Source organism: Cervus elaphus, chromosome 5, assembly GCF_910594005.1.
Source record: "Cervus elaphus chromosome 5, mCerEla1.1, whole genome shotgun sequence".
Classification (NCBI taxonomy): domain Eukaryota; kingdom Metazoa; phylum Chordata; class Mammalia; order Artiodactyla; family Cervidae; genus Cervus; species Cervus elaphus.
The window spans coordinates 76596964-76621227 of record NC_057819.1 but is presented as its reverse complement, the minus strand read 5'-3'; the positions used below and the strand labels follow the sequence as shown (position 1 = coordinate 76621227).

The 24264-nt window shown below is 36.0% G+C and overlaps 1 long non-coding RNA gene across 1 annotated transcript in view; it reads right to left on the bottom strand.

The window, feature by feature from the left end:
• LOC122693360 overlaps positions 1-23989 on the bottom strand; it is a 29693-nt gene extending 5704 nt beyond the window's left edge. The window contains exons 1-2 of the long non-coding RNA XR_006340889.1: positions 23813-23989; positions 14289-14291 (exon numbers count right to left, since the gene is read on the bottom strand). This is a non-coding gene — a long non-coding RNA (uncharacterized LOC122693360). The remainder of the gene's footprint in view (positions 1-14288; positions 14292-23812) is intronic.
• Positions 23990-24264: the final 275 nt, after the last annotated feature.

Genomic DNA, 24264 nt, shown 5'->3' with positions numbered 1-24264 from the left:
CCAGTTTACTATGCAATATTGTTCTTTACAGTATCAGATTTTACATTCATCACCAGTCATATTCACAGGTGGACATTGTTTTTGCTTTGGCTCTGCTTCTTCATCCTTTCTGGAGCTAGTTCTCTAGCTTATTGGGCATCTACAGACCAAGGGAGCTCATCTTTCAGTGCCATATCATTTTTTTCTTTTTCCTTTTCATACTGCTTATGAGGTTCACAAGACAAGAATCCTGAAGTGGTTTGCCATTCCCTTCTCCAGTGGACCATGTTTTTTTCAGAACTGTGCACCATGACCTGTCCTTGTGTGAAGGCCCCATACTTTGGCCACCTGATGAGAAGAACTGACTCTTTGCAAAAGACCCTGATGCTGGGGAAGTTTGAAGGCAGGAGGAGAAGGGGACAATGGAGGATGAATGTTTGAATGGCATCACTGACTCAATGGAAATGAATTTTAGCAAGTTCTAGGAGTTGGTGATGGACAGGGAAGCCTGGTGTGCTGCAGTCCAGGGAGTCACATGGACTCAGACATGACTGAATGACTCAACTGAACTGAACACATCATGGCTCATAGTTTCATTGAGTTAGACAAGGCTGTGATCCATGTGATCAGTTTGGTTAGTTTTCTATGATTGTGGCTTTCATTCTAATTGCCATCTGATCAATAAGGATATGAAGCTTATGGAAGCTTCCTGACGGGTAGGATTGGCTGTGGGGCAATCTGGATGTTTCTCTGATGGCATATTCATGTTCAGTAAATCTTTAACTCCACTTTTCTGTTGAAGGGTGAGGCTGTGTTCCCTCCCTGTTATTTGGCCTGAGGTCAACATATGGTAGGGGTAGTGGCAGTAATGGTGACCTCCTTCAAAAAGACTTGAGCCAGGACTGCTGTAGTCAGTGCCCCTGACCCTGTGGAAAGTCACTGTTGGCCCACGCCTCTGCTGGAGACACCTGGATACTCACAGGCAACTCTGGCTCAGTCTCTTGTGGGGTCATTGCTCCTTTCTCCTGGGTCCTGGTGCACATAAAGTTTTGTCTGTGCCCTCCAAGAGTCTGTTTCCCTAGTCCTGTGGAAGTTCTGTAATCAAATTCCACTGGCCAACAAAATCAGATTCCCTGGGGGTTCTATTGGTATTATTTATTTGTATAGAATGAGTGCCTTATTTTGTTAACAAATCCTTTGAACTGAAGACAAAAGTGAAAACTTTTGACAAAATAGCACATTATATTTTAATTCTCAATCTGATAAATATTGGCTTACCATCCCCATTTGATGATTAAAGCATTAAAACCCTAGGAACGTGAGATACTTGTCCAAAGTCACATACTTTGTTAGAGGTAAGGTCAGTTTCCAAAACCGCTTTGTGATTCCAAAGTTCATATTCCTTTCTATTATATCATGATGTTCCTAGGAGCAATGTATTAAAACAAATAAACCAAAAACTAAAATTAAAATTTAATGAAACTTTATGAAGTTACTTTCTAGTAAAAATGAAAGTCAAATTTTGAATTCATGACACATACATGTTACATTTAGCTCTTTCATGTGTGATTTTTGTGCTTTCTACATATAATTTTTAAAAATTTTTATTTCTGCCTATCATTCTGTGACCTGGAGGAAGAAATGACAGCCCACTCCAGTATTCTTGACTAGAAAATTGCATGGACAGAGGAGCCTGGGGCAGGTTACAGTCCGTAGGGTTGCAAAGAGTCAGATACAACTGAAGCAACTTAATACGCATGCACACACGTAGTGATATAAATGTGAATGGTTAATAGGTAGGGAAATCAAGAGAAAAACACTAAACTGATGACCCTCAGATATCATCTAGTGCTATAACGTGTATCGTTACATGGGTGAGCTTTCTGTAGTTTTTCCTCACCATTTATTAGTTATTTATGAGATGTTATTAATTCTTAAGTACACTGAAGACTCATCTCTTGTTCATTTTAGTTATTTGAATGTAGGTCTTTATAGAAACAATGCTAAGTACCATTTAAAAAATTCATTTAAGCAAAAGCTCATATTTAATTAATTGACATCACTCTTATTTTCACTCAAAATGCTTAAATATGACTGCTAAAGTACACTTTATAGTAATAGAATTCATATTAGAAGTATAATGTAATTTGAATGCTATGGAACTCTTTGATTAAATTTCCAAATAATTAAATTTTAGATACTAAATTTTATCTCTTCCTTATGTCCTATATATCCTTCTTTGCCCTTGCTAATTTGATGAAATTAGAAAACCTATCATAATTTTACAGGGATTGCCTTTATTAATAAGAAAGCTATGGAAGGGAGTAGAGAGATACAGACAATCTAAAGTCTAGAATTGGAACAGTCTAGGTGAAAAAGGCTTTATCTTTAAAATAGTGCCTTTTTTTTTTTTTTAAAACTTTGGGGAGGAGAATTCCCTAAGGAAACTTCCAGATGGAGTAAAGACTGCTCATGTGTCTCTAACTTTGTTTCTGAATGCGACTGCTCTTTGTAATTCTCTCTGGCACTTCCAACCCTTAGCATCATATATGCATCTTAAAATTCTGACCTAAGTGTAGGGGGAAAGAATCCTTCTCCTTGATGTCTCTTATCATAGAGACTGATGTTTGCTTGGAGAGTTTTTATAAAGAAAAAGATTAAAAAATTACAGCCATAAAATACTCATGATTCAGTTCCTAAAAACGCCATTATAGAATAAGAATTCATTACAGAATAACATTTCTGGACTTCCTCAGTCTTCCGGTAATTCAAAGTTTTTTTTTTTTTTTTTTAAGGAACATTGGTGTGAAGTTCTCTTCTAATCTTAATGGTAGCAAGATGTCATGGAAAGTGCACTGGATTTGTAGACTCAGTTCTTAATTCAGTCACATGTTTTAAGGTATCTTTAACAAAGACTTAACTTCCCTGAATACAATTTCAGTTATGAAAATAGCAAATTAAATGATTTTTCTATAGAATTTTGATAACTTTAAAATGAGAGATGATATCAAAATAAACTTCAATAAATATTATTTCAATTTTTATTTTTTACTGGAGTATAGTTGATTAATAGTGTTTTGCTAGCTTAAGGAGAAAAAAACAATGGTCTACATTGAAAAGAATTTTCCTTAATTTATTCTCTCAATATTTTAATTTTTTTCCTGTATGGAAAGCTCTAATTTTAATAACATATTAGATAAATTTACCCATCATGATAAAACTTTATTTCTCAGAACCCTCTAGAATTTGTTGATTCAGCTTCTGATCTTTACAACATTCATATGCCATAATTCAACTCCATTCCAAGCCGATAGCAAATGGTATCAATCTGTTCAGTTCAGTCACTCAGTCGTGTCCAACTCTTTGGGATCCCATGGACTGCAGCACACCAGGTTTCCCTGTCCACCACCAACTCCTGGAGCTTGCTCAAGCTCATATCCATGGAGTCCATGATGCTATCCAACCATCTGTCATTCCCTTCTCCTAATGCCATCAGTCTTTCCCAGCATCAGGGTCTTTTTCCGTGAGTCGGTTCTTCCCATCTTTGGTGGCCAAAGTATTGGAGCTTCAACTTTAGCATCAGTCCTTCCAGTGACTATTCACACTGATTTTCTTTAGGATTGACCAGTTGGATCTCCTTGCAGTCCAAGGGACTCTCAAGAGTCTTCTCCAATAACAGTTTTAAAGCATCAATTCTTTTGCACTCTTTCTTAATGTCCGACTCTCACATCCACCCATGACTACTGGAAAAACCCTAGTTTTGACTTGACAAACCTTTATCTGAAAAATAATGCTTCTGCTTTTTAATATGCTGTCTAGGTTGGTTATAGCTTTTCTTCCAAGGAGCAAGCGTCTTTTAATTTCATGGCTGTGGTCATCTTCTCAGTGATTTTGGAGCCCAAAAAAATAAAATCTGTCACAGTTTCTGTCGTGTCCCCTTCTATTTGCCATGAAGTGATGGGACTGGATGCCATGATCTTTGTTTCTTGAATGCTGAATTTTAAGCCCTCCCCCCCCCCCCCGCTCTCCTCTTTCAATTTCATCAAGAGGCTTTTTGGTTCTTCTTTGCTTTCTGCCATAAGAGTGGTGTCATCTGCATATCTGAGGTTATTGATATTTCTCCCGGCAATCTTGATTCCAGCTTGTGCTTCATCCAGCCTGGTATTTCATGTGATGTACTCTGCATATAAGTTAAATAAGCAGGGTGACAATATACAGCCTTGACATCCTCCTTTCCCAATTTGGAGCCAGTCTGTTTTTCCATGTCCAGTTAAAACTGTTGCTTCTTGACCTGCATACAGATTTCCCAGGAGGCAGGTAAGGTAGTCTGTTATTCCAACCTCTTTAAGAATTTCCCACTGTTTGCTGTTTGTTGTATCATCTTTTAAAACATAGTTATTAATAATTGCCTTAGCTATTACATTAGTTCTTCCCTGAAGTATTTTTTGATGGTATGTACAGATAAAGACTGTTGCTCTCAGTTATCTATTTATGCAGATTATACTGTCATTTATTATCTAAGATATTATTAAAATCACCTATATTATTTTCTCATTACCTATAATTTTGACAATTGCATTGTTTTGGGGGACAGTTTCAATCCAGTGATTATTTGAATTGGCATTCATGTTGCAGGAAATCAGTGTTTTTTTTTGTTTGTTTGTTTAATTGAAGTAATGTTGCTTTCTGACATTATATACAACATGTGTACAACATTATATTTCTATTTCTGTATACATTACAACATGCTTGCCACCAAAAATTGAATTTCCACCCATCATTATACAGTTGACCTCCTTTACCCATTCCTCCCCCTACACCTTTCCTTCCCCTCTAGTAACCAATGCTCTGTTCTCTATGTGTTCTTTTTTGTTTGGTTTGATTTTTTTGTTTTTGTTGTTTATATGCTTTTTTTTTTTTACATTGCATGTATGAATGATATCATTGGGTATCTGTTTTAGCCTTAAGGAATATTTTTAGATTTCTCTTGTATTCTCAAAAGATGCAACATGAAGTTTTATGTTTCTGTTGTTCAGTTGCAAAACTGTGCCTGACTGTGACCTCATTGGATTGCAGCATGCCAGGCTTCCTTGTCCTTCACCCAGAGTTTACTTAAATTCATGACCACTGAGTCAATGATGCTATCCAACCATCTAATCTTCTGCTGCCCTCTTCTCCTTTGACCTTCAATTTTTCCCAACATCAGTGTATTTTCCAATCAGTTGGCTCTTTGCATCAGGTGCCCAAAGTATTAGAGCTTCAGCTTTAGCATCAGTTCTTTTAATGTATATTCAGGGTTGATTTCCTTTAGGATAGACTGCTTTTTTTTAATGAAATTTTATGTATGTATTTATAAAATATTGCCTTAAATTCATGAGCTTTACTTAAACTCTGTACCCCAATTGTAGCCTACCTGCATTTTAATGCAGGGTCTTACTCTCCCTTTAAATTCAACTAAGCAATTATATATATAGTGATATATATATATCAGTGCCATATTAGCTAAATCCAAATATTATATATGTATAAGAATCTCAATCCTCCCTTCTTATGCTTTTTCCCCAGATATTTGGGCTTGTGCATACACTCATTCACCTTACAAGCCTTACGTTAAGATTGTAGGATCTAGGATGCAGTTTTGTTGATAATTTGATGATCAAGAATTTAGAAAATTAAAATCCTTTTCTGTCTTTTATAGAGACTTTGTTTTTAATTTTGGCAGAATTACTAAAGGAAGTATATGCAAGGAAAGAAAGTCATATGGGGAAAAAATGGTTCATAGCAAACTTAAGCAGCCCTCAGTAAAATCTTATGTAGAACTTTTGTAAAATTGGTTTAGAACATTAACTTTGGATTAATGAGCCCATTCTATTATTCTCTTCTTATCTGAGAGGTTTCACTACCTTCTAACTTCAAGAAAATTTAATCAGCAGATGGAGGAAGAAAATTTGGGAAAAGCTTACCAGATACCCTTACTTTCAATGAAAGCTATCACTCTATCACTTGTACTCACTTTCACTACAAGAATTAGACAGAGACCCACTCCTAGAGCAAGGACACGAAGGGAATGTGAAAAACTAGCAATAACAGCATCACGTAGATTGTGTTGAGCACAAACAGTTTCTAATATAGGAGGAAATTAAAAGGAAAGGAAGAAAGAAGAGAGAGAAACTAAATGATTGCATGTGACTAGAGTGCAGAAATTGAGTCCTGATACTTTCTAATATATCCCGAAATTCAAGAGAACAATCTTTAGCTTATTGTATGATTGATGACTTAATAAGCACTTGTGACAAGTGTGCTAAGAGCATCTCTGTTATATAGATCCAAAATCAGAAACAGGTATTGTAAAGTGAGCAAATATAGTCAGAAAATAACTTTTTATATCACTATATTTGTAATATGCCACAATGTGAGTATATTCATGATTTCACATATATCTTCAAATATTTCATCTCTTAAACATGCTATTCATGTATAATAACTTTAAGTTGTTACACTGCTTAAGTTTTCCTTCTCATTTAGAGAAAGGTTAAAGAGTAAAAATTTAGCATAGGGAATTTTTTGGTGACACAATATCAGATGACTTATTATACAGAAATGTAACATTGAAGTAGCAGATCAGAGATTAATGCACATCTGCTTAAAACTCATAGCCTAGTCTTCTTCTTGCAGTCACTTAATGCAGCATGGTACCTAAAATTTATAGGATGAATTTATAATATGAACCTCGGTCTCAGGAGGTATCCTTACTATGCAAAATATTCCATTAGTTATCCAGCTGCATTTATGTATTTCAACAGATTTCCTTTGCACATTTATTTTAAAATATAAAGTTAAGCCTTTTTGCTTTCTTTTATAGAAATATTAGCATATTGATAAATTTGAAGGTATAATGACATTATTATTGAAACTCTGCTTCTAGAACAGCACTGTAGTAAATATGTCTTAATGTGTATTCATGAAACTGTAACAGGTAGTGACACTGCATATTCTAAAGCCACCTAAGATGTGAATGGGTGAGTCTGTTAAAGAGAAAATGTAAATCTGAAAGCTGAATCAAGCATGACAAGTTCATTCTACTAGATAATTTACATGGTGTAACCCATTAAAACCATTGTTCTCATTTTCAATTAATTTTCCCAATATTCACTGTCTTTGTCTTACTTACTGTAGAGATTGATTTGAGGGTAAATTAGAAAACATATGTATATAAATGCTCATAAAAGCTGTTGCCTACTAAATTGTAATCTTTAAAACCAATCCCTACTGCTAAATTCTTCCAAATAGTAACTCCTCAAGAAGCAGTTGATTGGATTTAGCAGTAGATGAATAAAAACGGGAGCTATTATAAAACTAATATGTCTATTTGTATTTCTTTCTTATTCATATAATAGATTATGGTCAAGATCCTAAGAACTATCATAGAAATAACATATTATTGTATTCCTAGAATAACTTTTACATTTTTGTGATTTAGTTAGATAAACTTTTGTGTAGGGTATTTGAATCTCATGTGTAATAGAAATTTGTCAATAATATTTTCTTCTATTTTTCATATCCACTTTTCATGTCAGATTACACTAGTAGATAAGTCTTAGTGTTTAAAAAATGAACAAAGTATCATAGTAGAAATTTTATAAATTGGTCTGTACAAAGTAGCTTCTATAAAGTATTATTTCTTCATTTTTATTCTTCAAGACAATTGTGTTCAATGAAGATTATCAGATTCTTGAAGTTTGGGTAAAAATGTCTGTAAAATAATCTATATCTGATGCCTCTTTGTGTGGAGAGTAAAATGGTGGTAAATACTAATGTATCCAATTATTAATGACTATAAGCTTATCCTGATTTCACTTTCTTCTTGAATCAATCTTGATACATTAATTATCTCTTTAAGGTATTATTTATTTATTTAATTGGGTTTGTCAATTTGTGCTTGAGGGGAATGGAATCTCCCAGATAGATAGACAGATGGAGATGTAGATAGAGATGTTCTCTAATCGATGAACATAAGACTATATATTCTTATAAAGTCAAACTATTGTTTACTATCAAAAATATATGTCAATTTCTGAGAGAAGGATATTAATGTTTCTCTCTGATTACAGATTCATCAATATAATTTTCTTGCATTTTAATTTTGAATTTCAACAACTGTTAGATAAAGACTCGATCTGAGCTGCTATATGTTTACAGTGAGTATCAATTTGTTTTCAAAAAGGATACTTAATACTTATTAGTAATGCACTTAAGGTTTTATTAGTATTGCATACCAGTTTTCCTTGGTTAATATCAGTGTTTTCCTAGTGTGCATTTTATGGTCAAACTCTAAATGTTGGAGGTGGTTGTTTTATGCCCATCTTCAGTGTGTGATATGCTCATATATATCCATATTCACATCCACATGTGCTGTGCTTAGTCTCTCAGTAGGGTCTGACTCTGTGACTCATGGACTGTAGCCCACCAGGCTCTTCTGTCCTTGGGATTTCTCAAGCAAGAACACTGGAGTGGGTTGCCATGCTCTTCTCCAGGGGATCTTTCTAAGCCAGGGATTGAACCTCTGTGCAGGTCAAGGAGCAACAGTTAGAACTGGACATGGGACAACGACTGGTTACAAATGGGGAAAGGAGCACAGCAAGGCTGTATATTGTCAATCTGATTATTTAACTTATATGCACAGTACATCATGTGAAATGCCGGGCTGGATGAAGCACAAGATGGAATCAAGATTGCCGGGAGAAATATCAATAATCTCAGATATGCAGATGATACCACCCTTATGGCAGAAAGCAAAGAAGAACCAAAGAGGCTCTTGAAAGTGAAAGAGGAGAGTGAAAAAGCTGGCTTAAAACTCAACCTTCAGAAAACTAAGATCATGGCATCTGGTCCCACGGGGAAACAAAGGAAACAGTGATAGACTTTATTTTCTGGGCTCCAAGATCAGTGCAGATGGTGAGTGCAGGCATGCAGTTAAAAGACACTTGCTCTTAGAAGAAAAGCTATGACCAACCTAAACAGCATACTAAAAAGCAGAGACATTACTCTGCAGACAAAGGTCCATATAGTCAAAGCTATGGTTTTTCCAGTGGTCATACGTGGATGTGAGTTGGACCATAAAGACTGAGAGCTGAAGAATTGATGCTTTTGAACTGTGGTGTTGGAGAAGACTCTTGAGAGTCCCTTGGACTGCAAGGAGATCAAACCAGTGCATCCTAAAGGAAATCAATCCTAAATATTCTTTGGAAGGACTGATGCTGAAGCTGAATCTCTGCTTCTTTGGCCACCTGATATGAAGAGCCAAATCATTAGAGAAGGCCCTGATTCTGGGAAAGATTGAAGACAGGAGACAGAGGCAACAGAGGACAGGGTGGTTGGATGGCATCACTGACTCAATGGACATGAGTTTGAGCAAGCTCCAGGAGATGGTGAAGGACAGGGAATCCTGGCGAGTCACAGTCCATGTTGGTCGCAACAAGTCAGCATAACTGAGTGACTGAACAACAGCAATATATATACATGTTCATATATATATATATATATATATATATATATACACACACACACACATACATATATATATATAATTATCTGTGTGCATATTTATATATATAATCATATATATATCCATATATATAGTGATTACTGATTTTTTTGCTATTATCTAACATTCTGATATTTTTGTTCTTCATTGAATTCACTGCAAAATTGTTTCTCTTTTAAATTTTGGGTTTTTGGCCACAGCTAAGGTGGGATCTTAGTTCTCTGACCAGGGATCAAACCTACACCCCCTGCATTGGAAGGCAAAAATCTTAACCTTGGACCACCAGAGAAGTCCCTTATATTGTGATTTTTAGTTGTCACACTTTTTCTTGTTTTTTTTTTTTTTTTTTCAGTTTTTCTTTTTTGAATAATCTCCTTTTGCCTTTATAATGAATGAAAGAAAAGGTTATAATTTCAATTATCACCCCCTGTTTTACCTGTTCTACATTATTTTCTGACATTTTGGATGTGTTCTATTTTAATATCAAGTTGATTTGTATTTTGGATCATTCATGTCCAGTGCTTACTTTAAGTTGCAAACATTTTTGTCACATTTGCCAATTTATTTGTATGAGACTAATTGTGAAAAATAATTACTTGGCATTTCTTTTTAATCTTCTGTATTCAGAATTACATATTAAAAATATAGTTTATAAATTCTTTCAGAGATAATCTCTAACTCATAAACTCTGTCATTTTGTACAAGAAAATATATTTATTTTTCATTCTTAAGTAACAAGGATGTTTAGAATTTTAGCCTGACAAGTTTTTAAACATCCTGGACATATATAAAATACATTACATTGATAAAATGCAATTTTATGTTCTGGCTTATAAGAAGTGTATTATCCAGTTGTTTCAGTGTATAAAGCATATATTTTTTCTTAATGGGAGCTTTAAAAAAAAAAAAACACACACAAAAAACTACAAATATATGCTACTCCTATGATTACTTATCTAAGTATTACAAAAAATATAAGATGAGCTTATTTATAAACAATGCATTTGAAGGCCATCCTTTGTGATATTTAGACCTGGGTTTCCTCTGCTCTGCTAGTGTGGTTGGTTGTCATTCACAAACACATAGTTATTTCTTTTCCAAAGCAACTATGTATGCCGCAGAATAGGTTTCCTAGGTTTTCATTTCACTGTATGCTCTGTCTTATATGTGGCCAAGATTTCTCCCTCACTTTTGCCTCATTACAGCCATCATTTCTCCTGTTCTTCCTGAATCTTATCTTCCCTACAAAGGAAGGATGTCATCACTGCTAAAATAAATCACCACCTGCTATTATTTCATGAGTACATGTTTGTGGGTTGGAAGTGTCTCTAGTTTCAGGGAACATTTTCATATACCTGTAGGCATCTGTGCATTTTTAAGGTGGCCCTGATGATACTGGTGAAGTTTTGTTACATTTGGTTAGTTGTTGGCTGTTGGTTTGTTTCCATATGTCTTTCAAACTTTCCTGTTTAGTCTATACATGTTTTCCTTAGTGTGGTGTGAGTCCAAGAATGGAAACAACGTTATGGAAGTGATTTCTCAGTTTGTGCTAATGTTACACTTGCTAAAGAAAAAAACAAAAAATCTGTTGGCTAAAGTAAGCCATGAGGATCAATCCTGAACCTGTTTAGCGTACAATAAACATGGGCACAAGCAGATATGAATAAGTATTAGAATCAATCACCACATTTGTTTAATTTATTTTTTATCCTTTACAGTCTACCTTTGTGAAGTCAATATCTCCAGCTTTGGGTAGCTCAGTGGTAAAGAATCCACCTGCCAATACAGGAGCTGCAGGAGGCACGGGTTGGATCCCTTGGTCAAAAAGATCTCTTGGAGAAGGAAATGGCAACCCAGTCCAGTATTCTTGCCAGGATAATCCCATGGACAGAGGAGCCTGGCAGTCTACACTGTCCATGGAGCAAAAAAATAGACATTACTGAGCATGCATGTACACTATCTCCAGCTTACCTTCCATCCTTGAGAAAACTCAGTGATATATGTTTCATAAAATCACACTGCTGGTACTTGGTGATTGTGGGTTTTGAATCAAGGTCTTCTGACTCCAACTGCCAAGTTTCTCCCTCTTTCTCTTTTTTTTTAACTATTATTTACTCTTTTATACTTGGTTTTCATTTTTTATTTTGTTTTGTTTTCATTTTTGTTTTTAGTAAATTCTTTCAACTACACTGAAAATTCAGTACCAGTGACAAGTATGATAAATAAATAATATTTTACACATAAATTCCACAAAATATTTATTGGGTTTGGTTTAGCTTCTCCTTTGCTTTTTGCAGGGAAGTATGCAAATATAGTACTTATATTGAAGCATCACAGTGCATTATTTTTGTCTGCTAAAAATATCACATTTGAAACAGTAAGTGGTATGGGTCAAGTCTTTTTCATTTTACATTTCACTCTGCATAATTTAGGATGTTTTAGACAGCTATTTTATATTTGTGTGTGTTGCTAACATTTTTAGGATTCATACTCTTTTGCATTAGAAGGAAATATGGAAATTAAATCCACTTGCTGTTTTTATATTTATTTATAAACTTCCTTCAGGAATATAAACAAAACCTACTGTTTAGAAGGCATGGCCAGATGAGATCTACTAAGTAGTCATTTTTCTATCCTGTTTTTAGAATACCTAGGATTTTCTTTAAAAAAGACAGGAAAAAAAATGCCAAGACTTCTTATTTCATGGCAATAATTCATTACTATTTTTTAAAGTTATCTGAAGCTCATGACCTCATGTTTGAATTACTTCAAGAATCTCAGAACTAATCCTCCCCTCATACCCCTGCTCCCCTCCCCACCAATTTTGGTCTATGTCCTTTGTCTTTGATACTTCATAACACACAACATTTTAATAGTCTCCTATTTCATCTAGTTCAAAACTCACCAGAGAATACTCACAGGCCCAACTGTAAGCTGGGGAACTTCATGTATGTACACTGATCTCAACATTTGGTAAAATTCACTTCCTCCTCCTACCTCAGACCATGGTTGTTCCTTTTCAAAAACTGCAATGCTCCTTATCCTTTATTCATGCTTCCAGTCACCTGAACCAAAGTTGTATCATGATTTTCTTGCCTAACCTTCAAAGCTAATCAATTTTTAAATCTTATAGATTTTATCCCTTAGTCTCTTCACAAGCATTCTCCACATTTTCATTCTAACAACTGTTCCCTATTTTGGGCTTCCCTGGTGACTCAGATGTTAGAGAATCTTCCTGCAATGCAGGAGACCAGGGGTCAATCCCTGGGTCAGGAAGATCTCTTGGGAAAGGAATGGAAACCCACCCCAGTATTCTTGCCTAGAGAATTCCACGGACATAGGAGCCTGGCAGGCTACAGCCCATGTGGTTGCAAAGAGTCAGACAGTTCTTATTTGGCTTATACCTATGTGATTACAATATCCTCTCTCCTAGATACAATTCAACCCATAACATCTTCTATGTTGTTACTATTACATGATGGATTATTTATCCTCAGAATATGCATGCAGTCTCATGCATATTAATTCATTTTCACATGCTAGTCTTTCTTCACCAATTTTCCACTTAAGGTGAGATTTTAACCTTTAATATTCAACTCAATTATCACTATACTCCAAAACAACATCAAATCATTCTTTCTTCTGTATTCTCATAGAAATTCTTATATGACTTTATGTTCACTTGAATCTCTTTCTATATACTTGTAATCCCACAAGTGAATGTGAACTCTATCAGTGCAGTGTTTGTGATATTCATTTTTGTATTCACAATGGCTAACACACAATGGCCTTTATGTAAAATATCAGGTCCTCATTATATATTTTACATGAATTAATGAGTGAATCAATGGATTGATGAAGTGCCACTAGTGGGTATGATTTTATCATAAGAATACACTGCTTAAAACTGTTAACCTTCAATTTTTCACAATATTGTTCAGGTTTCTTAATGCCACTCCAAACACATTTCATAATAGGGGAGGGTACACTCTCACACTTTCTTAAATTGTCTAATTGGGCTATAAACACTTACTACAGCTTTCCCCAGTTGCACAATTTTTCAAGCCACACTGTGTGTTCTATTGAATACAATAGACACATATAACCATTGCTGTTACAAAGCAGTTACATAGTATTCTCTCAGATTGGTATACCAGTGGGTCCTCTGTGCATCTGCTGTTCCATTTTCAAATATAACATCACTCTTTGTTTCAAGCACCTTTTCATGAATTCTCTATTTTGCACTTTCATTCTACAGAAGTACCCCATTTAATTATCAAGAAAACCATAACTTCACCACAGCTATCACCTTTTTTTGTAATGTTTCTTTAGCCTTGGGTCTTTTGAGTTCTGTTCCACTCACCTCTCTTTTTGAACTCACTTCTTTATTATAGTTGCTGAATAGTCATTTTCACCTCTTGAACTTAATTGAAAACCTACTATGGGACAGACACAATATATATTTGGGCTACATCAGTGAATAAAATAGATTATTCCCATTGTCTAGTTTATATTCTAACAGGATAGCCAGATAATAAAAATAGATAGTAAACACAATAAATAAATTAAATGGAATCTTAGACAATGATGAGTGATATAAAAATTAGAAAAAGTATCTTACTATGGATAGATCAACTAAACAGAAAATTAACAAGGAAACACAAACCTTAAATGACACAATGGACCAGCTAGACCTAATTGATATCTATAGGACATTTCACCCCAAAACAATCAACTTCACCTTTTTCTCAAGTGCACACGGAACCTTCTCCAGAATAGATCACATCCTGGGCCATAAATCTGGTCTTGGAAAATTCAAAAAAATTGAAATCATTCCAGTCATCTTTTCTGACCACAGTGCAGTAAGATTAGACCTCAATTACAGGAAAAAAATTGTTAAAAATTCAAACATATGGAGGCTAAATAACACGCTTCTGAATAACCAACAAATCATAGAAGAAATCAAAAAAGAAATCAAAATATGTATAGAAATGAATGAAAATGAAAACACAACAACCCAAAACCTATGGGACACTGTAAAAGCAGTGCTAAGGGGAAGGTTCATAGCATTACAGGCTTACATCAAGAAACAAGAAAAAAACCAAATAAATAACCTAACTCTACACCTAAAGCAATTAGAGAAGGAAGAAATGAAGAACCCCAGGGTTAGCAGAAGGAAAGAAATCTTAAAAATCAGGGCAGAAATAAATGCAAAAGAAACTAAAGAGACCATAGCAAAAGTCAACAAAGCTAAAAGCTGGTTTTTTGAAAAAATAAACAAAATTGACAAACCATTAGCAAGACTCATTAAGAAACAAAGAGAGAAGAACCAAATTAACAAAATTAGAAATGAAAATGGAGAGATCACAACAGACAACACTGAAATACAAAGGATCATAAGAGACTACTACCAGCAGCACTATGCCAATAAAATGGACAACTTGGATGAAATGGACAAATTCTTAGAAAAGTATAATTTTCCAAAATTGAACCAGGAAGAAATAGAAGATCTTAACAGACCCATCACAAGCAAGGAAATCGAAACTGTAATAAAAAATCTTCCGGCAAACAAAAAGAATTCATTTGAATCAGTCCTAATGAGATGGATGAAACTGGAGCCCCTTATACAGAGTGAAGTAAGCCAGAAAGATAAAGAACATTACAGCATACTAACACATATATATGGAATTTAGAAAGATGGTAACGATAACCCTTTATGCAAAACAGAAAAAGAGACAGAAATACAGAACAGACTTTTGAACTCTGTGGGAGAAGGTGAGGGTGGGATGTTTTGAAAGAACAGCATGTATACTATCTATGGTGAAACAGATCACCAGCCCAGGTGGGATGCATGAGACAAGTGCTCGGGCCTGGTGCACTGGGAAGACCCAGAGGAATCGGGTGGAGAGGGAGGTGGGAAGGGGGATCGGGATGGGGAATACGTGTAAATCTATGGCTGATTCATATCATTGTATGACAAAACCCACTGAAATGTTGTGAAATAATTAGCCTCCAACTAATTAAAAAAAAAATAAAAAATAAAAAAATAAATAAAATGCCAAAAAAAAAAATTAGAAAAAGTAGATCACGGTAAGGAGGATAAGAGGAACTAAATTTCAATGATGGTAAGTAATAGTTCATTGAGAAGCTGACATTTGACCCAAGATGTGAAAGAGGTGAAGGAGAGCTAAATCTGGTGAAAGAGAGTGACAGGCAAAAGGGGCAGTCAGTGCAACTTAGGAAAGTGCTTATTTGAAGAGCAGCAAAGAATTTTGTTGTTGTAGATGAGTGAAAGGTAGATGAGAAGAAGTAGAAGAGATGACCCTAAGCTGTAACTCACAGGTCATGTATGATGTTGAAAATCATATCTGTTAATATAATGCCATAAGTAACGACAGAATCATCACTTTATATTTCTTCACCCTGCTTTGTTTTCTTCAGATTACACATTTCTATCTGTAATTATCCATCTTATTTATATGTAAAGGGCATGTAATTTTTTTTCATATTTTCTCATAGTGGACTATACAGTCTTTAGGACCAGAAAATTTATAATAGTTCTAGGGTCACATTAGTGGTTCAGTGATATTTGTTGAAAAACATTAACGTTAATGGTGTTTCTTTACATATTCTAATTGCCATTTACCTTGGTAGTATCCTTCAGGTTTATTTTTCTAGTTCCTGATATTGATGCTCAATATCTGTTTGGTGCTTTAAATGATAATAATGGGAAATGAAAGCAGCATAGTAACTTATTATAGAAAAACTCCATGTCTTTCAAGGCAAGAATCTTCATGGTGTTTATCTATTTATTTTTCTACAATCTGTATATGTGGATCCACTGAAACTACTAACTGTTAAGGAGAAGCCCCAGGCTGTGTTTCTAAAACACACACACTAAACAAGCTGTTCTCTCTCTCTTTTTTTTTTTAAAGATATAAAACTGAAACTAGTTCTCTATCATTCATGTCCCCAGAAATAAGAACCCCATTCACTTAGAGATATCTTCTTAATGGAGAAAAGAAATAAGGGAAAAACTATCCTTCTTTAAATTAGTGTTTCTAGGTTTCTAAATTGATTTTTCATATATGATTAACCAGTGAAATAAAGTTATATAAACATTTAAAATGTGTGGAATCATCCACATATTTTTCTTTTGTAATAGTTCTAATTCTGGTTCTAATTATAATTTTACAAATATTAGCTCTTGACCAATAGATATGGTAGAAGTAGTGCCAGTAAGAAATTTTGTGTTAATCCCAGAGCCTTAGTATAAACAGCAATGCCAATGCTTCCACTGATTCAGGATTTCTAAGAAAAGAGAGAGAGAAAAAAAAAAACAAAACTGTATATGTAGATCAATGGAACAGGAAAGAAAATCCCCCCAAAACCACAAACCTATGGGTAACTCTATGACAAGGGGGGCAAAACCACAGAGGACAGGAAAGAGGGTCTCTTTAATAAGTAGTGTTGGGAAAACTGGACAGATACACATAAAAATGAAATTAGAACATTTCCTAACATCACACACAAAAATAAACTCAATATGTTCTAAAGAACTAAATGTAAAACCAAATAATGCAAAACTTTTAAAGGAAGACACAAGAAGAACACTTTCTGATATGAATCTAAACATCTTTTTCCTCTTCCAGGGTAAATGAAATAAAAAGAAGAGCCAACAACAACAACAAACTAACAAATGGAATCTAATTAAACTCAAAAGTTATTTCACAGGAAAGTAAACCATAGACAAAACTAAGAAACAGATAAAATGGGAGAAAGTATTTGCAAATGATTCAACCGACAAAGGACTAGTCTCCAAAATGACTGTGTGGATCACAACAAACTGTGGAGAATTCTTCAAGAGATGGGAATACCAGACCACCTGACATACTTCCTGAAAAATCTGTATTCGGATCAAGAGGCAGCAGTTAGAACCCAAGATGAAACAACAGACAAGTTGCAAATTGGGAAAGAAGTACGTCAAGGCTGTATATTGTCACCCTGCTTATTTAACTTATATGCAGAGTACATCATGTGAAATGCCGGGTTGTATGCAGCACAAGCTGAAATCAAGAATGCCAGGAGAAATATCAATAACCCCAGATACACAGATGACACCACCATTATGGCAGAAAGTGAAGAGAAACTAAAGAGTCTCTTGATGAAAATGAAAGAGTAGAATGAAAAGTTGGCTTAAAGCTCAGCATTCAGAAAAGTACACTCAAGGCATTCAGTCCCATCATTTCTTTCAAAGAGATGGGGAAACAATGGAAATTGTGACATAATTAATTTTCTTGGGCTCCAAAATCACTGCAGATGGTGACTGCCGCCATGAAACTAAAAGACGCTTGCTCCTTGGAAGAAAGGCTATGATCAATCTAGACAGTGTATTAAAAAGCAGAGACATTACTTTGCCAACAAAGGTCTGTCTAGTCAAGGCTATGGTTTTTCCAGTAATCATGTCTGGATGTGAGAGTTGGACTGTAAAGAAAGCTGAGCACCGAAGAATTAATGCTTTTGAAATGTGGTGTTGGAGAAGACGCTTGAGAGTCCCTTGGACTGCAAGGAGATCCAATCAGTCCATCCTAAAGGAGATCAGTCCTGGGTGTTCATTGGAAGGACTGATGCTGACGCTGAAACTCCAATATTTTGCCCACCTAATGAGAAGAACTGACTCACTGGAAAAGACCCTGATGATTGGAAAGATTAAAGGCAGGAGGAGAAGCGGACAACAGAGGATGAGATGGTTGGATGGCATCACTGACTCAATGTACATGAGTTTGAGCAGGTTCTGGGAGTTGGTGATGGACAGCGATGCCTGGAGTGCTGCAGGCCATGCAGTGACAAACAGTTGGACATGCCTGAGTGACTGAACTGAGGTTATTGCGGCTGAATACCATAAAACCAAAAAAAACTCAGTCAGAAAATGGGCAGAAGACATACATGGATATTTCTTCAAAGAAGACCTATAGATGATCAAGTGGCACAGGAAAAAAAAAATAAATAAAAAAAGATCAACATTACTAATTACTAGAGAAATGTGATTCAAAGCTTCAATGAGATATAACTTCACAGCATTCAGAAAGCCCATCATCAAATATCAAGAAGCAATGAATGCTTGAGAGGGCATGCAGAAAAAGAAACCCTCTTACACTGTTGATGAGAATGTAAATTAGTGCAGTCACAGTGGAAAACAATATGATGGTTCCTTATGAAACTAAAAATAAAGCTACCATGTGATCCAACAGTCCCACTCCTGGGGATATATAGATATAGATATAGATATATAGATATCTTCATATATTTGAAGAAAATATGATTCAAAAGGATACATGTTCCACAGTGTTCATTGTAGTGCTCTTTACAAAAGCATGGGCATGGAAGCAACCTAATCATCCATTGAGAGATGAATGGGTAAAGAAAAGTGGTACACATATACGATGGAATATTACCCAACCATTAAAAAGAATGAAATAGAAGTGGAACAAGATGGCAGAGGAGTAGGTGGATGTGGAGTACATCTCTCTCCATGGGTACATCAGGAATACACCTTCAGACACAGAAGAGCATGCAGAACACTGTCTACGAGCGCACAGGAGTACCTGACCAGTGAAGAGGGATATATAGAACCAGACAAAGGCGGTAGGATGAAGGAACTAGGGGAAAAAACAGGAGAGTTAGTAGGACTGGACCTGTCCTCAGTGGGTGGGGAAACTGAAGCAGGGGTGCAATCCCCACAGAGGGGCAATTGTCTGAGTCAGAGGAGAAACATGTAAAGCTGAGAGTAAAACAGCTGATCTGTGGCAGTCTAAATGGACTGAGAAGCAGACAGTCCTTGTTATACCCTGGACAGGAATGCTGGTCTTCTGGAAGGCACAATGACTGGGTGCTGGGATTTAAGGATTGTGAAGAAATCCCAGGGTGGGAGCTGCTGCTGACTGTGGAGAGGTGGATTGAGGGGATGTAAGGGAGAAGATTGGAGTGGGAAATGCCAGTGGAAGAAAGCCAGGCAGCCATGGAAGCAAGGCGATACTGCTGAGTCACACGTAGGGAGTGGTGCCATCACCATAGCCTCACTCTCCCCATACACCAGCATGGGCAGCTGAACAATAGAGAGGCCGGCTCATCAAGTGCCTGGTACACTGAACTACAGAGTAGGACCACATCCAGGGAGCCCTGTTAAGTGCCTGATGCCCCGATCTACAGAGTAGAACCTCAGCCAGGGTTCCCCTTTAGTGCCCGATGCACCAAACAACAGAGAAGGACCTCAGGCAAGTGGGCCCTCTAAGTGCCTGAATGCGTGGAGGTACAGAGAAAAACTGGCCACAGAGGCCTTGTGATCACCAGCTAGGAGAGGCTAGAGAAAAGACTCTGATAGGGCCATAACTCCTGCAGCAGAGGCAGTCCATATCCTTGCACACTTGGAACTGCGAGGGTCCCTGTAAGCCAAGCATCTGCGCCACCTCCACACTCAAATTTTAGTAGACAGAGTTGCCACAGGCAAACAAACAAACAAACAAAACTCTCGCCTCTATTCATGCAGGGTCACTTCGCTTGTGTCCCACACTGCAACCCTGCAGACGGTGGCCTGTCAGGCTTCTCTGTCAGAGAGAGGGTTCTCCAGGAAAGAATACTGGAGCATATTGGCCAATACTGGCTGCCATACCTTTTACAGCACTATCTTTCCTGTTGCCCGAGCCACCAACACCCCTGAGTATCTGGTGCTGCCAGAACCCCTGCAACCCAAGCAGTTGTACCACCCCCACACCTGGCCCTCACGGGGTGAACCCAAACCCCCAAGGGTAGCCTCAGGAGCTAAACCCCAGTAGACGACCCATATGTAGAGGTGGAAATAAAACCACAATTGAAATGCAGGGGCAGTGTGGCTAAGGAAGAAGACCCAAAACCTTCCCACCAGCTATAGAAGCTGCAGATTAAATCCACTTGATCAACTAAGCAGACTCTGTGTTGATGGAATATATAAAAGGGCATTGAGAGCTCCCACAAAAGAAGACACAGTAGTTCTGATAGCTGTGGACATTGAAGGCAAGAACACATAGGACGAGGACCAGATTAGAATCTGAGCTGCCCCCACAGCAGGTCCAGAGATCGGCACTTTGTTGGAGAGGATCCTAGGGAAGTAAGGTAGACTGTGACTACCAGAGAGGGAAAGGGCTCTGACAGCAATGACTCAAGAAAATATTTATTATTCTTATTTTCTTACTTGCTCTGTAGATTCTTTCGGATTTTTTTCACTTCTTTTTCCTTTTTGTCCTCCCTCTGCTGTAGTTGTTGATTTTATGGGCACTATGAAATCCAATTAAGCTTTTGAGCTTTTTTTTTTTTTTTTCCTCTTAGTCACATTTCTTACTTTTGTCATAAACCTCTGCCTCTACATTGGGCTTTTGCAGTTCTGAAGAGCTTTCCTTTTTTTTTTTTAACTTTTTTTTTTTAATTTTAACTTTTAATTTTTAAACCTATTATTATTTTTTTCTACATTTATTCCCTTCTTTGCTTATCCTACTGTCCTTTTTCCCTTGCAGTTAATCTTAAGCATATATAAATCTTCTTTATCTACCTCTATTTAACTTTGCACATCTATTCTTTCTTTTCTTTCTCTCCTTTCCTCTCAACATATTTGTTTGTTGTGTTTTCATTCCTTTATTCCCCACTTGGCACCTTGCTTTAGCTTTGTTTTCCAGTTTGTGCTTTAATTAATTTTGTCCTGGTAGATACAATTTTTGGTTTCCTTTGTTCACCAGGTCAATCTATTGTATTTTATTTTTGCTGGACTGCTTTGATTTTGCTTATGGGTGTATATGTATATCTGTATATTCAGTCACACTTTCTACTTTTGTTATAAACCTCTGACTCTATGCTGGACTTTTGCAGGTCTATGGAGTTTTCCTCCCCCCCCCCCTTTTACTTTCTCTTTTCCTCTTTTTTTATGTTTTTAATTTTTTTTTAAACTGACTAGATTTTTTCTACATTTATTCTTTGTTTGCCTCTCCTACTGATCTTTTCCATTTGCAGTTAATCTTTAATATATATGTCTTCTTCATCTACCTCTATTTAACTTTGCATATCTATTCTTTTCTTTCTTTTCTCTTTCCTTTCCTTTCAACATACTTGTTAATTTTGTTTTCATTGCTTTATTCCCCACTGGTCACCTTGCTTTAGTTTGGTTTTCCAGTTTGTACCTAAGTTAGTTTTTTTCTTAACTGATAAATATAATGTTTTATTTCATTTGTTCACTGGGTCAGTCTACTATTCTTTATTTTTGTTAGATTGTTTTCACTTTCCTCACGGGTGTACATATATATGTGTATATTCCATTATTCTAATTAGTATTTGCCTGATTTTTAAATCAAAATTTTGAAATTTTCCCAACATGGAAAAGGAAATAGTCAATCAAGTCCAAGAGGCACAAAGAGTCCAAAAATACAGGATAAACCCAAGGAGGAACATGCCAATATGCATATTAATCAAACTAACAAAGACTAAACACAAAGAAAAAATATTAAAAGCATCAAGCGAGGAGCAACAAGTAACATACAGGGGAAACCCCATACGCTTAACAGCTGATCTTTCAGCAGAAACTCTGCAGGCCAGCTGGGAATGGCAGGATACATTCAAAGTACTGAAAGGGAAAAATCTACAACCAAGATTACTATACCCAGTAAGGATCTCATTCATAATTTATGGAGAAATAAAAAAGCTTTTCAGAGAAGCAAACGTTAAGAGAATTCAGTACCACCAATCCAGCTTTACAACAAATGTTAAAGGGACTTATATAATCAAGAAATAAAACAAAAGAAAAAAAGGTAAATGTAAATAGATTAAATGCTCCAACCAAAAGACACAGACTGGCTGAATGGATACAAAACAAGACCCATATATATGCTGTCTACAAGAAAGCTTCAGACCTACACTTCAGACCTAAAGACACATATAGACTAAAAGTGAGAGGATGGAAAAATATATCCCATGCAAATGGGAAGCAAAAGAAAGCTGGAATAGGAATCCTCATATCAGACAAAATAGGCCTTAATTCTTTTTCAGGTAGTTTGCCTATTTCCTCTTCATTTATTTTGACTTATGTGTTTCTAGTTTGTTCCTTCATTTGTGCAGTATATCTCTGACTTTTCATTACTTTATTTTTTAAAGTTATTGTGTTTAAGGTTTCCTTTCCCAAGCTTCAAGGAAAGTTGTATTTTTTCCTTGAAGAAGATTGAATTCTTTCTTCCTTGTGGTTTCTGCCCTTTTAAAATTGGTCCAGTGGTTTGTGTGAACTTCGTTTAAGGTGAGATTTGTTCTGAGGTTTTGTTTGGTTATTTTTCCTCTGATGGGTAGGCTGAGTGAGGTAGTAATCCCATGTGCTGATGATTGGGTTTGTATTTTGTTGTGTTTGTTGTTTTGATGAGGCATCCTGCACGGGGTGCTACTGGTGGTTGGGTGATGCAGGGTCTTTTATTTAAGTGGTTCCCTTTGTGTGAGTTCTCACTATTTAATATTCCCTAAGGTTAGTTCTCTGATAGTCTAGAGTCTTGGAATCAGTGCTCCTACTCCAAAGGCCCAGGGCTTGATCTCTGTTCAGGAATGAAGATTCCACAAGTGGTTTGTTATGAGATTAAGTGAGATTAAAACAATTATCCATAAACAAGAAACAAAAGATGAACTCCAGGTCTACAAAATCAACCCCAAACAATTAAGAAAGTGGTAATAGGAACATATATACCAATAACTACTTCAAATGTAAATAGATTAAATGCTCCAACCAAAAGACACAGACTGGCTGAATGGATACAAAACAAGACCCATATATATGCTGTCTACAAGAAACCCACTTCAGACCTAAAGACACATATAGACTAAAAGTGAGAGGATGGAAAAATATATCCCATGCAAATGGGAAGCAAAAGAAAGCTGGAATAGGAATCCTCATATCAGACAAAATAGGCCTTAAAATAAAGAAGATTACAAGAGATAAGGAAGGACACCACATAGTGATCAAGGGATCAATCCAAGAGGAAGCCATAACAACTGAAAATATCTATGCACCCAACATAGGAGTACCTCAGTATATAAGACAAACACAAACAGACATAAAAGGAAAAATTGACAGTAACACAATAATAGTAGGAACTTTTAACACCCCACTCATATCAAGGGACAGATCATCAAAACAGAAAATTAATAAGGAAACACAAGTCTTAAATGATACATTAGATGAAATGAATCTCATTGATATCTTCATACACTCTGTCCAAATTCAGAAGAATACACCTTCTCAAGTGCACATGGAAATTCTCCAAGGTAGACCACATCTGGGGTCACAAATCCAACCACCATAAATTTAATAAAATTGAAATTGTATCAAGCATCTTCTCCGACCACAGTGCTATAAAACTAGATATAAATTACAAGAACAAAAGTGTAAGAAACACAAACACATGGAGATTAAACAATACGTTTCTAAGTAGTCAACCGGTTACTGAAGAAATCAAAAGGGAAATAAAAAAATTGTAGAAACAAATGACAAAGAAAACACCACAACTCAAAACCTATGGGATGTAGCAAAAGTAGTTCTAAGAGGGAAGTTTATAGCAATACAATCATACCTCAAGAAACAAGAAAAGCATTGAATAGACAACCTAACTTTACACCTAAAACAACTGGAAAAAGAAGAACAGCAACAAGAAAAAAATCAAAATTAGTAGAAGGAAAAAAAAAAAAAA